The following is a 12832-nucleotide window of genomic DNA, read 5'->3' as shown; positions in this document are numbered from 1 at the left end:
AACCTGAAATATGGCCCTTTAAAATGTTTAAGGTTGAATCAAAGTGGTGGCCGACAAACTGACAACTCTGGAGCCATCTCACTTGCACGTTTATTCTCATCAATCCACTTGGCTTTGGATACATTTGAAGTTAGTAGCAATACAAGATAACTAATAAATAGGTTCAAACTCATCACCATCAATCGTTACCCAAACACTTTGTAATTATTACCTCCTACGGCTGAGCAAACAATCATTATTCTGAACATGAATGAAGTAACTCCTTTTTTATGAAGCGTTAATGAAAAGTCCCGACCATAGAAAAACGTGTGAGCAAAACATCACACAGCATGACACGACCACAGCTAGTGTGTGAGTGTGTGTGTGTGTGTGTGTGTGTGTGTGTGTGTGTGTGTGTGTGTGTGTTTGTCTGTGACTGTGCATGTATTGACCCGGTGCAGCTGTGCAGCACGGGACCTCTGCCAAGCCCCTAACAGACAATTACACCACTGTGTGTGTGTGTGTGTGTGTGTGTGTGTGTGTGGTGTGTGTGTGTGTGTGTGTGTGTGTGTGTGTGTGGTGTGTGTGTGGTGTATGTGTGTGTGTGTGTGTGTGTGTGTGTGGTGTGTGTGTGTGGTGGTGTGTGTGTGTGTGTGTTGTGTGTGTGTGTGTGTGTGTGTGTGGACATCGCTTTCTGTCTGCTCCTAGATGTGACCAGACTTTAACATGGTGAGCAGCTGCAGAGTCGGCCCTCTTAACGAGAGAGTCAGACATTTTCCCCTCCATCATATTTTTAGAACCTGTTATGGGAGCTACTCTTTCCCTTAACAGTAACATATATATATATATATATATATATATATATATATATATATATATATATATATATATATATATGACAGTAAGCTGAACAGGTTGTGGACTGTTAGTCAAACACAGCCAATCCAAATTAGGGGAGATTTTATTGTGCATTGTCTTACCATAGATAAGACTATTTAAAGCAATCAACAGATGAATACATAATGAAATTATCTTAAGTTGCAGCTCTTCTTAAGATTACAAAGTGAAGACATGAACATTTTACATGAACCATAAAATCGTTCTGCAGTCATCATTTTTTAGTGTTAATTATGCCTCCACCTTTGAGTGCCTTCCGGGTTAAAAATATGGCTTGCAGGACTGTAAACTATGAAGCCCTGAGTCATATTTCTGAGGTTTCTGTTGAAAGTCAACATGAGGTAAGACTGCGTCATCTGCACAGACAGGGGAGGGGGGGTGTGGTCACATACTTCCCTGGCACATTGCACCGGGTTTCCATGTCCATCTCGCCTTAATACAGCCAGCAACCTCTGGACCAGCACACACACTGCAGAGCTATAAATGCATAATCTCCACACACACAGGAAAGCCCCTCCTGTTGCCGCCAGCAACGTAAGCCAGAGGCCAGGGACTCCCCCCCGTCCTCCTCCTAAAGACACAGAGCATCTGCCACGTGTGTGTCCGTGTGTGTGTGTATCTGTGTGTGTTACAGTGAAAGAGAAAGAGAGAAAATCTAAGTGGGCATGTGTGTGATTAATAACTGTACAGTTAATCTTTATAATTCAGCCTGGTAAGTCACTGAAGCCTGACGTGTTTCAGGTATTAAGTGTGTTTTGTGTGTGTGTGTGTGTGAGTGTGTGTGTGTGTGTGTGTCCACAGTAATCAGGACTCTCCAGCTGCTTCCTGCTCGGCCCAGGTGCTCAATCAGGCCTGATCAGACCCCTGTCTCTCTCTCTCCTTCTCTCTCTTTGCAGGGTTGGCCCTTCAGCAGACAATAGTAGGAACTAAAGTAAACCTGAAGGTGCCTAATTATAGAGTAGTGGATGAAGTATTTTTGTAAATGCACGCAACGTACGTAAAAGCTAACACTTCAGACGGACTTCATTAGAGCCGCATGACTTCACGTCACCACCGCTAAGCTAAAGGCAGCTAATGGTCAGCATGATGACGATTAGTGGTCCCATTTAGTCACCGGCGTTTTGGCCCATAGTACCATCATCCATCATCTTAAGGTTCATTCCAGATATCACAATTCTTCATCTAAGTTAAACATAATGGGCTGCCGCATACCTCAGTGGTGAGAACGGGAACAAACATTATTTCAGACCAGTAACCTTTCATCTGATCACTAAATATCCATTGGTGTCTAAATAAAACTAAAATATATTTACCTGAGAATACAGCTCCTTGAGAGTAAATCAAGATGCTGCACTGGCTGTTAAATATCATATCCAATAGCAGGACTTACTGCCTGAGTAAACCAGCACTCGGTGTTATCAGTCGACTGCACAAGATTCTGCCATCTAACTGGGGGAGCTCATGTAATATATGAAAAAGCAAAACTTTACCACTCAAACATAATCAAACTTCCATGTCTACATAAAACATACACGATGCAGAGAGTAGGCATACAGCGGCAGACTCAAATTCAACACGGTCCCTTTCAGGTGAATCATAACTCTTATAGTATCCACTACATGTGACATTGTGCCAGCAGTCCTTTTCTCAGAGTGCATTTGAATGTTTCCAAAAGGTAATTCATGGAAATCTTTTCTGGCAGAGTTTCTTACAAGCTGCTCTTAAAAGCAAGGAAAGTGACTCTGACATCATTTTAAAACTTCCCAGACGCTATGAAGTGACTTACAGGTAGCAGGTGGTCTAACAGTGTGGCTGATGTCATTTCCCAAAAGCTTTGGTGTACTGCAAGCTGACGAGGGCGTGACTCACACTTCACCTGAGAAACCACTGACACCACTGTGTGTACAAGTGTGTTGAAAAACTGCATGTGTTTATTCAGCTCAGAAATGTACCGAACTGGATGTGTGTGTGTGTGTGTGTGTGTGTGTGTGTGTGTGTGTGTGTGTGTGTGTGTGTGTGTGTGTGTGTGTGTGTCATATGTAAAGATAGTGCCACTACATACAAATATAGAAGCTGAGAATTAGATAACAGGGCTCCTTTAAGTGTGCTTTAATGGAAGTGTTAATGCACGTTTCTTGAGTGCTTTAACCATGAAAGTAAAATAAATGAACATTATAATATTAATCTTTTAAGTAACTGAATATATATATATCTAAAATCAAGATGATAAATTCAACCGTGAATATCCGGTATGTCTTTTAAAGTTGATAAGAACAGTACATTTTCAGAGTGATAATATGCGTCTGTGTGTGTGTGTGTGTGTGTGTGTGGATGTGCGTGTGTGTGTGTGTGTGTGTGTGTGTGTGTGTGTGTGTGTGTGTGTGTGTGTGTGTGTGTGTGTGTGTGTGTGTGTGTGTGTAATGAGTCATGCTGGGCGGGGGGTGGCGGTACACCGGAGTATTACATAACGTTCTCAGTACTGTTATAGCTGCCTGGAAGAAAAAAAAAAAAAGCGACTGCTTTGCCGGCACCTCTTCTGTGAGACCAACGGGAGTTCATCAGTGGGTCATATAAACACTAAAGGGTTAGGAGGTATGGATTAGAGCTGCTCAGTGCCACATGTTTATATAAATATCCTTCCATCTCATTAAATCTCATTAGTTTCAAGTTGAAGAGATAACTAATTACGATGCTAATTCCACCAACGTTTTAGATCTGGGTGTTGCGCTGTGAAAAGACGCAAATCGAGTGCTTTATTTAGAGAAAGCTGGCCCCACATAACACCAAATCCTCTATCTTCTTGCCACAAGCTGTATACGATACACACATATATGTAGATTTGACTCTATATAGTTATGTTGTCCAGCTCTATTCTTTCTACAACTCCGGGCTGAAACTGAAACTGAAAAGCGATCTGCAGACTCGATGCAACTGTGACATTTATCTGCCACTCTGACTGTTTCCTACCTGCCTGAATAGACACACCCACACACACCCACACCCACACCCACACACCCACACACACACACACACACACACACACACACACACACACCACACACACACACACACACACACACACCCGAGTGACAAGTGTAGGATCAGCAGGATTTAACGCTCTCTGACAACAACTGGGTCACACGCTAACACTGTTAGGATTTCAATCCCACACACATTTGCATAGACATACAGTATAAACACAGCTTCGACCCACTTATCAGAGGCTAATGAAACATGTCGGATCACACACACACCTCTGCTTCGCCACATTTAACCTAAGCACTCTTTTAGTAAGGCCACAGAGAGGAAATGACATATAGGGAAGTGGGGGGTTAACGTGGTGAGTGGTCACTTCCTGTTTACCTTAGCACCTTCCCTCCTCCTGTCGAATCTCTCTGTACCCCGTCCTCCACTCTCATACTACTCTGCTTTACTAAATGTTCAGCATTCACTCCAAAAACGAGTGTCTTATAATCAGCTTTGTATTGATGATGGGGATAAATAATACAAAATAAGAGGAAACTGGAAATATTTGACTTGTTACAATCTATTTAAAAATGTGAGACACTCACCCGCGGAAAATCTGAGTTTAGAAGATGATTTCCTCTATTTCATATATTTCTGGGGGGGTTAGGATGTGGGTCAAAAGGTCAGCATGGAGTCTGGTGAATTTAAAGGGGCCCTATAATGCTGAATTTTAGTATTCTGTGTCCCAACTGTGACATGTCTCCATGCTTTAATGTTCAAAAAGCTCTTTATTTTTCTCATACTGCCTGTGCTGAGATGTCCCGCCCCTTAGCCTATCACATACAATGTGTTAGAACGCTAGCCAATAGAAATGCGAGTGTTACATAGTGATGTCACTATGTTCCTGAAGTAAACAAAGGAGTCTAATTAAGGCGTTTCACGAGGGGGAGAGGGAACGCAAGGGATGTAGACTTTGCAGACCATTTACATGCTCAGAAACCTAGATAACACACTACAGGAAAGAGACAAATCCAAAAAGCATAACAGGGCTACTTGTTCACTATGTTCTAATGCATTCCAGGCTTAAAGGTAGGGTAGGTAAATTTGAGAAACCGGCTCGAGATACACTTTTTGTTATATTCCATGGAATGCTCTTAACATCCCGATAGCAATGAATATCTTAAGTGCTTTGACCAAAAATCCATAAAAAATGTCATCTGTGGAAGCCGTAGTACTGTAAAAAGCACGACCAATCATCTGAGCCGGCCCGGCTAAAATAACTGGATGGCCTACCTGCCTGTCAGCTTTCCATCTGTGCACACACTTATCTCGTGCCCTCATTGGTCATGTGCGCGTTCGTGTGTGTTGGAGGAGGGGCTCTGTAAGGAAGTGGCAGATTTTCTCCGGTTGTGTATTTTCAAATTCTAGGGATCTCGAGCCGGTTTCTCAAATTTACCCTACCTTTAAAGTATATTGATTATTCTTTTAAAAACTAATAAAGTTCATTTTGAAATGATGAATTGTGTGCAGCCGTCCCATTACCAACGACCTTGTCCTCCTGTGTTTGCAGCTTCACACTTTAATTACCACACGGGGTAAAACGCAGAGATTTCAGTGTACAAACAGTAGCCGAACACCATAAATCATCCATGACAGATTACTGTTTAAACCGCTTTAATCCAGGTGCAGAGCTGGTATGGATGGCCTCTAGCAGAGAAGATTAGTGTACAGTAAGTGTGTGTCCTGATGCGGAAGAGTAATGCATCTTGTTTATTATGAATTAAATGTAGGCTACAGTATACAGTAGCAGCCTCTGCAGCCACTGTGGCGAAGGTAGATGTGGAAACGCCCAGACACAGTGCTTATGTGAGTGAGGATGAGTGTGTGTGTGTGTGTGTGTGTGTGTGTGTGTGTGTGTGTGTGTGTGTGTGTGTGTGTGTGTGTGTGTGTGTGTGTGGTGTGTGTGTGTGTGTCTGTGTGTGTGTGTGTGTGTGTGTGTGTGTCAGTGTGAGTGGGATGGAGTGTATGAGTGAGTATGACGGTGCAGGTTATGTGATCAAATGCCTGCCTGCTCTGTTCCTCACACACACACACACATTGTGTAATGGTTGTCCGGTACTCTTTATATTGAAGTACTTCTGTTTCTCCTCACATGCATTTCTAAGAACTGGACGGGCAGCGGGGGGGTTTCCTGGTGCTGCTCATTTCCTAGACGTGAATCAGAAGTGAGAAAGGAGTTCATCCACTACTAGGACACAAAACCACTCTTCACCTCTGTGTGTGTGTGTGTGTGTGTGTGTGTGTGTGTGTGTGTGTGTGTGTGTCTGTGTGTGTGTGTGTGTGTGTGTGTGTGTGTGTGTGTGTGTGTGTGTGTGTGTGTGTGTGTGTGTGTGTGTGTGTGTGTGTGTATCTCTCTGCCATCATTGCATTTTCAATATTTTTGTTAAGGAAACCTAAAGAACAGTGATACCATCTCTTTTTGTTTTGTTAAAGACACTAGTAACTAAGGATGGGCGGTTTTTTTTAAGCTTTAATATTGGTCGAAACTTATTTATAACCATGTAACGTTTTTAAAAAGGTCAATGGGACATCTTCACTCGTCTTGTTTTGTCTGAGAAACCAGTTTATTATCACAAAGGACAAACAACAACAAAAACACACTGTAACCAATATATTATATATATATATTATATTCAACCTTTTCAATCATCTCAGCTACATGCTACACGTCATTTAGCCAGATACACACAGCAAAAACATACACCACTAAATAATTAAACAGACCACTCATACTTAAGACAAAACAGTGTATCTTTAAGGGTCTCTGCTGGTTCTTACTTCAATGAGAAAGAGGCTATCGGCAAATCACAGCGATGTAGTCTGCCTGACGTCTTACTTCCCTGCAGTCTGACAAACAGCCTGAGGACCAAGAGGCAGTTTTTTGGGGAAATATGTCTATAACGAGAGTCTGATAGAGGTCTGGTTTGAGGGCAGGACTTGAAGTCAGGCAGAAAGTAGCTCAAGGAGGTAACGTGTGTGTGCAAATGTGTGTGTGTGTGTGTGTGTGCTGTCTCAGAGATGCCTTAAATATAAGCAATTAAGAGGAGTTGGTCTGACCCCGTTTTCCTACAAGTCCCTGAAGCAGACCCGTGAGGATAAAAGACTCGGGAGGTTACATAAGCCCAGAAGACACTGACAGATACAGAATAACAGCCACAGTCACAGTGAGAGAGTGACGGCTACACGCACTGCTGGTGACACATGTGAGTCAGAGAGAGGAGGCTCCGTCAGCCAGTTAGCAACCTTCCCAGCTTTCATCTCTACACTAGGCCGAGCCCGGGGGGAGGCCGACGGCGAGAGAGAGAGAGAGAGAGAGGAGAGAGAGAGAGAGGAGGAGAGAGAGAGAGAGGAGAGAGAGGAGAGAGAGAGAGAGAGAGAGAGAGAGAGAGAGAGAGAGAGAGAGAGAGAGAGAGAGAGAGCAAAATCAATCTGATAGCTCGAGTTTCCATGCCAGGGGCCACCCAAGACCGGGAGCAACTGATTCGATTTACCTAAGAGAAGCCAACTGTTAACTCAGGGAGACAGGAGAAACTGTGTGTGTGTGTGTGTGTGTGTGTGTGTGTGTGTGTGTGTGTGTGTGTGTGTGTGTGTGTGTGTGTGTGTGTGTGTGTGTGTGTGTGTGTGTGTGTGTGTGTGTGTGTGGGTGTCAAGATAAACTGCAATACTAGCACTTTCTTTATTCTCTATTTTGTTTGTAATTCCATTTTATGTCAGCCTCCACTTTGGCAGACACAAGACTCAAGATTTAGACATTAAATCTTGTTGGCTTGCTAACTAACTGATTGTGTGTGTGTGTGTGTGTGTGTGTGTGTGTGTGTGTGTGTGTGTGTGTGTATGTGTGTGTGTGTGTGTTGCACTGCTCTGCCACGGTGCTTAGACTCGTGACAGGCTATATATTATCCATACATCACCTGCATGTGACTCTTTGATTTCATTATGAGCACAAATAGACTGCAGTGTATGCGCTGCACGCCTCACAGTAAACAGCTTCTCTTACAAAGCTTCTCCACACTAATTTCCCTGTTGCCTGCCTCTTGCTATTGCACCAGCATTACAGTCTGCAGCCTGTGGGCTAAGACTAACCCTCCTCACAGTGTAGTGTAGTGAAGTTTAACTTTTATTTGACACATTTAGAGACACGCTGCCTGTTAGAGGCCATAACAGAACCCATAGCTTGTAAATAATGAATGTCCCATTGCAGTGTTCGGCTGTCAGCACATCATTTTTTGCTTACTCTACACCTTTGCCTGTGCTTTTTTTGGAGGAATACCATAGTTATCTCCCATTACATCATTCTATACTAATATTCTATGCTCAGAGACTGCAGCAACACCAGAGTTTATGAAATGCACAAGCCAAACCCTTGCATTTAAAGATTTTCTCAATATGCTAATGATGGTTAGCTCATAGCATGTTTGTATCTTACTTGATATTACATGTTATAGTTGGCATGTATGTTTAATGTGTTGCTGTCGTGCCACATGTATCGTTAACATGTATGCTTAGTGTTCTTATTTTCTATTTTCTATTTGTTGTTGTTACACATTGCTTTGGCAATACTACGTTTGGCAATACTATGCTTTTGATATTTGATATATGTTTTTGATATTTGAAATTTGGCAAAAATGTCCCAAATTGGGATCAATAAAGTACTTCGTATGTTATCTTATGCTTATGCCATTAAAGCTCCTTTGAATTTGATATCCCTAATGATTAGTGATTGTTAGGCTAACATTTTAACGGTACTCCTACTCTTACCGATACTGCTCATCAATCCGGTACTTTACCTGTATTTGTATCTGTTATTTTTATTTTCTGATATCCTGCTGGCAGACAGATAAACACACAAACCAACCAAACCGAAAACACCACGTACTGGTAGGCAAGTTAATGAGACAAGTGGTAATTACCTACTATAAAGAAAGTGACGGCCATGTTTGAATTTAAGACCAGAGGGGAGAGAGTGCAGCCAAGCCCACAACCATGCTGCACCAACCAGCGCTAAAGAGGTCGGAAAGGTCACTCCCCGACCAGTGGTGCCCATTGACTGGGAACGAGCAGAGACTGGAGCATGGAGAGGGGAGGAGGAGGAGGCGGAGAGGTCACTGAGGGGGAGGAGAAACTCTGAGCACATGGCCTTTAACCACATGACACACTAGAGGAGAGAAGAAAGCACAGCAGCTATCTTGTTGAAATGAATGTGCAGAGTTTGAGCTGCTGCTGAATCCATTCATTTGAATAATAATCCGTTTATAGAGCAGCAGAAGAAGTCTTCAGCACAGGAGCATTAGATGTTGTATTTGGTCTGCCAAATTCCCACCACTGTCTCAAACTTTGAATCACACTGTGTTTAAGTAACAAGTAATCCCCAGTTTCAAATATTAAACAGAGAGCATTGCTTTTGGGTAACTGTTTACAGAAGAGTATGGGTGGGACAAACAGTATACCAGAAGTAACTTCACCACACAGGTACCAAACTACCACCCTGAGCAAGAGAGAGCCTCAACACAAGACCAGATCAACACAAGACCAGATCAACACAAGGCTGTTAACTCACATGCAAATATATATATCAGTGTTATATAACTTAGTTCTTTATGAATATACTAATTGCACAGACCTGTGACAAACAGTTGTGGCCGTGTTCAGGCTAAAGACTGACGTATGTATCTATCTTCCAATTCTCCAAAATATCTTTGATCAAGTATTTAGTTATAAAACAATTTAAAACCCAGAGATATTGAGCTTACGGTCGTATAAGACAAAAATAAACTCACTTTTGAGAGGCTGCAATCAGCAAATCGTTGGCATTTCAGCTCGAAAAAATGCTAAATGAACCAAGAAGAAATGTTAAATCAATTATCAGAAAAAGTCTCAGCTCTTTTTATCTATTCTCAAAGAACTTTAACGACCCTCTCAAGCCAGACGAATTTTAAAACACAGTAAAAAGGCCCTCGTCTCAAACACAGTCCATGCAAGTTTGTTTCACTTTACAAACTAGATGATTACAGATTGTACCAATACAGCTAGATGTGTTGTTGATGACTAGATACAGATCTACTCTTCTCTTTTAACTTAACCCAGATCAATCATCAATCATTATGTGAAAGTAAAAAAAACTAAGTTCTTAAAATGTCCCCATAAAAACAGACATCTCTCTAGCATCTGTCAGACACGCTGCACATCTGGAGCAGGAAGTCCTGTCACCGGCTTATTATCTAGCCTCAGATTCCTGAGCAACGCGCCTACGCAACACTTTCCCAGCCGTTCACAGACTGTGCGCCTTGTGATCGACAAAACAAACAAGAAACGAGCGACATGCAGCGGGTGACACTTTTATAAAGCAGCGGAGGTTCTGGGGATTTGTTATTTGTTTTTGCAGCCTCTTAGGATCCTCTGTTGTTCTGCTGGAGTGACAGCTTCTTGGTGGGAGCAGATCTAGGTCATCACTGTGTTTTTGGATGCTCAGCAATTGTATTTGACCCAGTTGTTTTTCAGTTTTTCCAAATGCCTAGCCACAGAGGGGTAAATCCTGTCCTAATCGCCAAGTCTGTCAGGTGCATCTCCGGGCTGTCAGCGGCATTCTTCTATTGAGAATTCACATTCACAAGAAAAAGAATATTCAGAGAGAAGTGGATGACGATGGGCCGTTCATATCTGGTTGTAATAAATCATCAAAACGTGCGTGTAAAGCAGTACTACAGGAATTACCTTCCATGCCGATGACACCATTTTCTATTGTACTATTTTTGACAGCACTTTCCCGCCTTTTTAAACTTCTTCATACCTTTCTTTAGCGGGGAATAAACTTCCCTGTAGTTCTCAGTTTGTGGAAAAAGCTGAAGAGTGTGATTACACTGGGCTGTTTCCAGGTCTGAATGTGTCCAAGTGTTTGCATTTGAAGTGGGCTGTATCTGCTAAGCTTGTGTGCTGAGTAAACTTTCCCCGTATTGAACACAATACCTTCCGTTTGTATGAAAAGACATGAGAAAATGGAGCTGAGAACGTGTAATTACACAGAGAATATATTATGTACCACTCAGCAGGGTTTTAATTAAATAAATGTCATACAATTGCTGCATTTTTATACAGTTTGAGCGGGGAAGATCCAGACCGGCTCCATGGTGAACAACATGCATCGGTTTTGCAGATCCAGCCAACCATGCTTTATTTTAAATTACAGTTATTTTCTCCTGCATGTCATTTAGTGTTCCTTGTGTCTGTTTATACTGGCCTACTGTGAATACACCTCTCCTGGGCAAATTACCTACCTCCTTTTACATACTTAGTCATTCAAGTGATTGTTATTCTTAAAATAGTGCTGCTGTAGCACGACAGATGAGCTTATTGTCTGTTGTCAGATACTGTTGACCATTGGAAGAACTAGAAACAGCAGCACTAAGTGTTTTCAGTAGAGCTGAAATGATTTGACAATAAATTGAATCGGAGACTGCCAGGAAATATATCTGCTACATAATTTTGGGGATTGATAGTAGTCAAATGTTCAAGCTAAAATGAACCAAAACAATCACCTGTCCAAAACATGTAATGGTGTGCTGGTTGTCTGCATCTCCTGAAGGGTTTAGGACTGCTGTTTGGATAAGACAAGTTATTAAAAACATGTCGATATGGGATTTGACAACTACGTTCACTTTCGGTAGCAAAACATTATCTTGATTAATTGTTTGGTCTACAATTTTTTTTTAACAATGCTCTTAAAGGTGGGGTATGTAATTTATTTCAGAAACACTTTTTGTTATATTCCATGGAATGCTCTTAACATCCCGATAGCAATGAATATATGAAATGCTTTGACAATAAATCCATAAAAAATGTCATCTGTGGAAGCCGTGGTACTGTAAAAAGCACGACCAATCATCTGAGCCGGCCCGGCTAAAATAACTGGATGGCCTACCTGCCTGTCAGCCTTCCATCTGTGCACAAACTTATCTCGTGCCCTCATTGGTCATGTGCGCGTTTGTGTGTGTTGGAGGAGGGGCTCTGTAAGGAAGTCTGAAGGAAGGGGCAGATTTTTTCCGGTTGAGTATTTTCAAATTCTAGCGCACTCGAGCTGGTTTCTCCATTCTTACCTACCCCACCTTTTAAACGTTTCCTAAAGTGTAAGATGTCATCAAATAGTCTTTTTGTCCATCAACCAAAAGATAAAGACCAAGAAAAGCAGCAAATCGTCACAAAGAAGAGACAGTAACTGGGTAAAGATTGATCTTTTATCTTTTAATACGTTCCCTTTCGGATCGGCTAATCGACTAATTGTTGCACTAATAGAGCAAATAGTTCATTGATAAATCAGCGAATAATGAATAATGCACCCTGGCTTCAGGACCACTTTGCATGGCTTGCAGGGGTTTGATGGACTACTCTTAAACCCAAACAGCTGGGTTAGACTCAGCCGACCTGCTAAAGCGTCCTTGACAGTAAATCCTTGTTTGTTCCAGAGAGGCTGTGCTTGACCCTGCGACCTCCATGTGCACGAGGTAGGATTTCTAACGGACATCCATCAAGTATTAGATTGGACAATATCACAAAGCAGAGTGACAGGAAGGATCTGTCCATGCCCTCTCCACGTGCTTTGGGTTCAGAGCTGCTCTGTGACCTTTAACACAACCTTTTCTCTGTTTTCCATCTTTCCTGTCGCTCTACCCTGCAAGTGGGGGTTGATCTTTGGTAGGTGCAACAAGGTTAAGAGCCTCTCTATTTAGCCGTGCTTCATCATTGGGTGCTGAGAGAAAAACCCAAGGATCATAGAAGTTACTGGAGGACATGAAAAAAGCCACCAGGAAAGTTGGACTTTGCTGTTAGTGAAATTGTTGAGAAAACCACTGATTGTACTTAATATTGTCTCCGCTGACCTTTACTTTCAAGACTGTTGGGGTTATCGCTTTGGAAATGTCATTCAGGTTCACATAGT

The 12832-nt window shown here is 42.2% G+C and overlaps 1 protein-coding gene across 2 annotated transcripts in view; it reads right to left on the bottom strand.

The window, feature by feature from the left end:
* Positions 1-12832, bottom strand: part of LOC117500235 (zinc finger E-box-binding homeobox 1-like) — a 60046-nt gene that overhangs the window by 23659 nt on the left and 23555 nt on the right. The window lies entirely within an intron of this gene.

The sequence above is a fragment of the Trematomus bernacchii genome, unplaced genomic scaffold (assembly GCF_902827165.1).
Source record: "Trematomus bernacchii unplaced genomic scaffold, fTreBer1.1, whole genome shotgun sequence".
NCBI lineage: Eukaryota > Metazoa > Chordata > Actinopteri > Perciformes > Nototheniidae > Trematomus > Trematomus bernacchii.
This window is presented reverse-complemented; position numbering and strand designations above follow the sequence as displayed.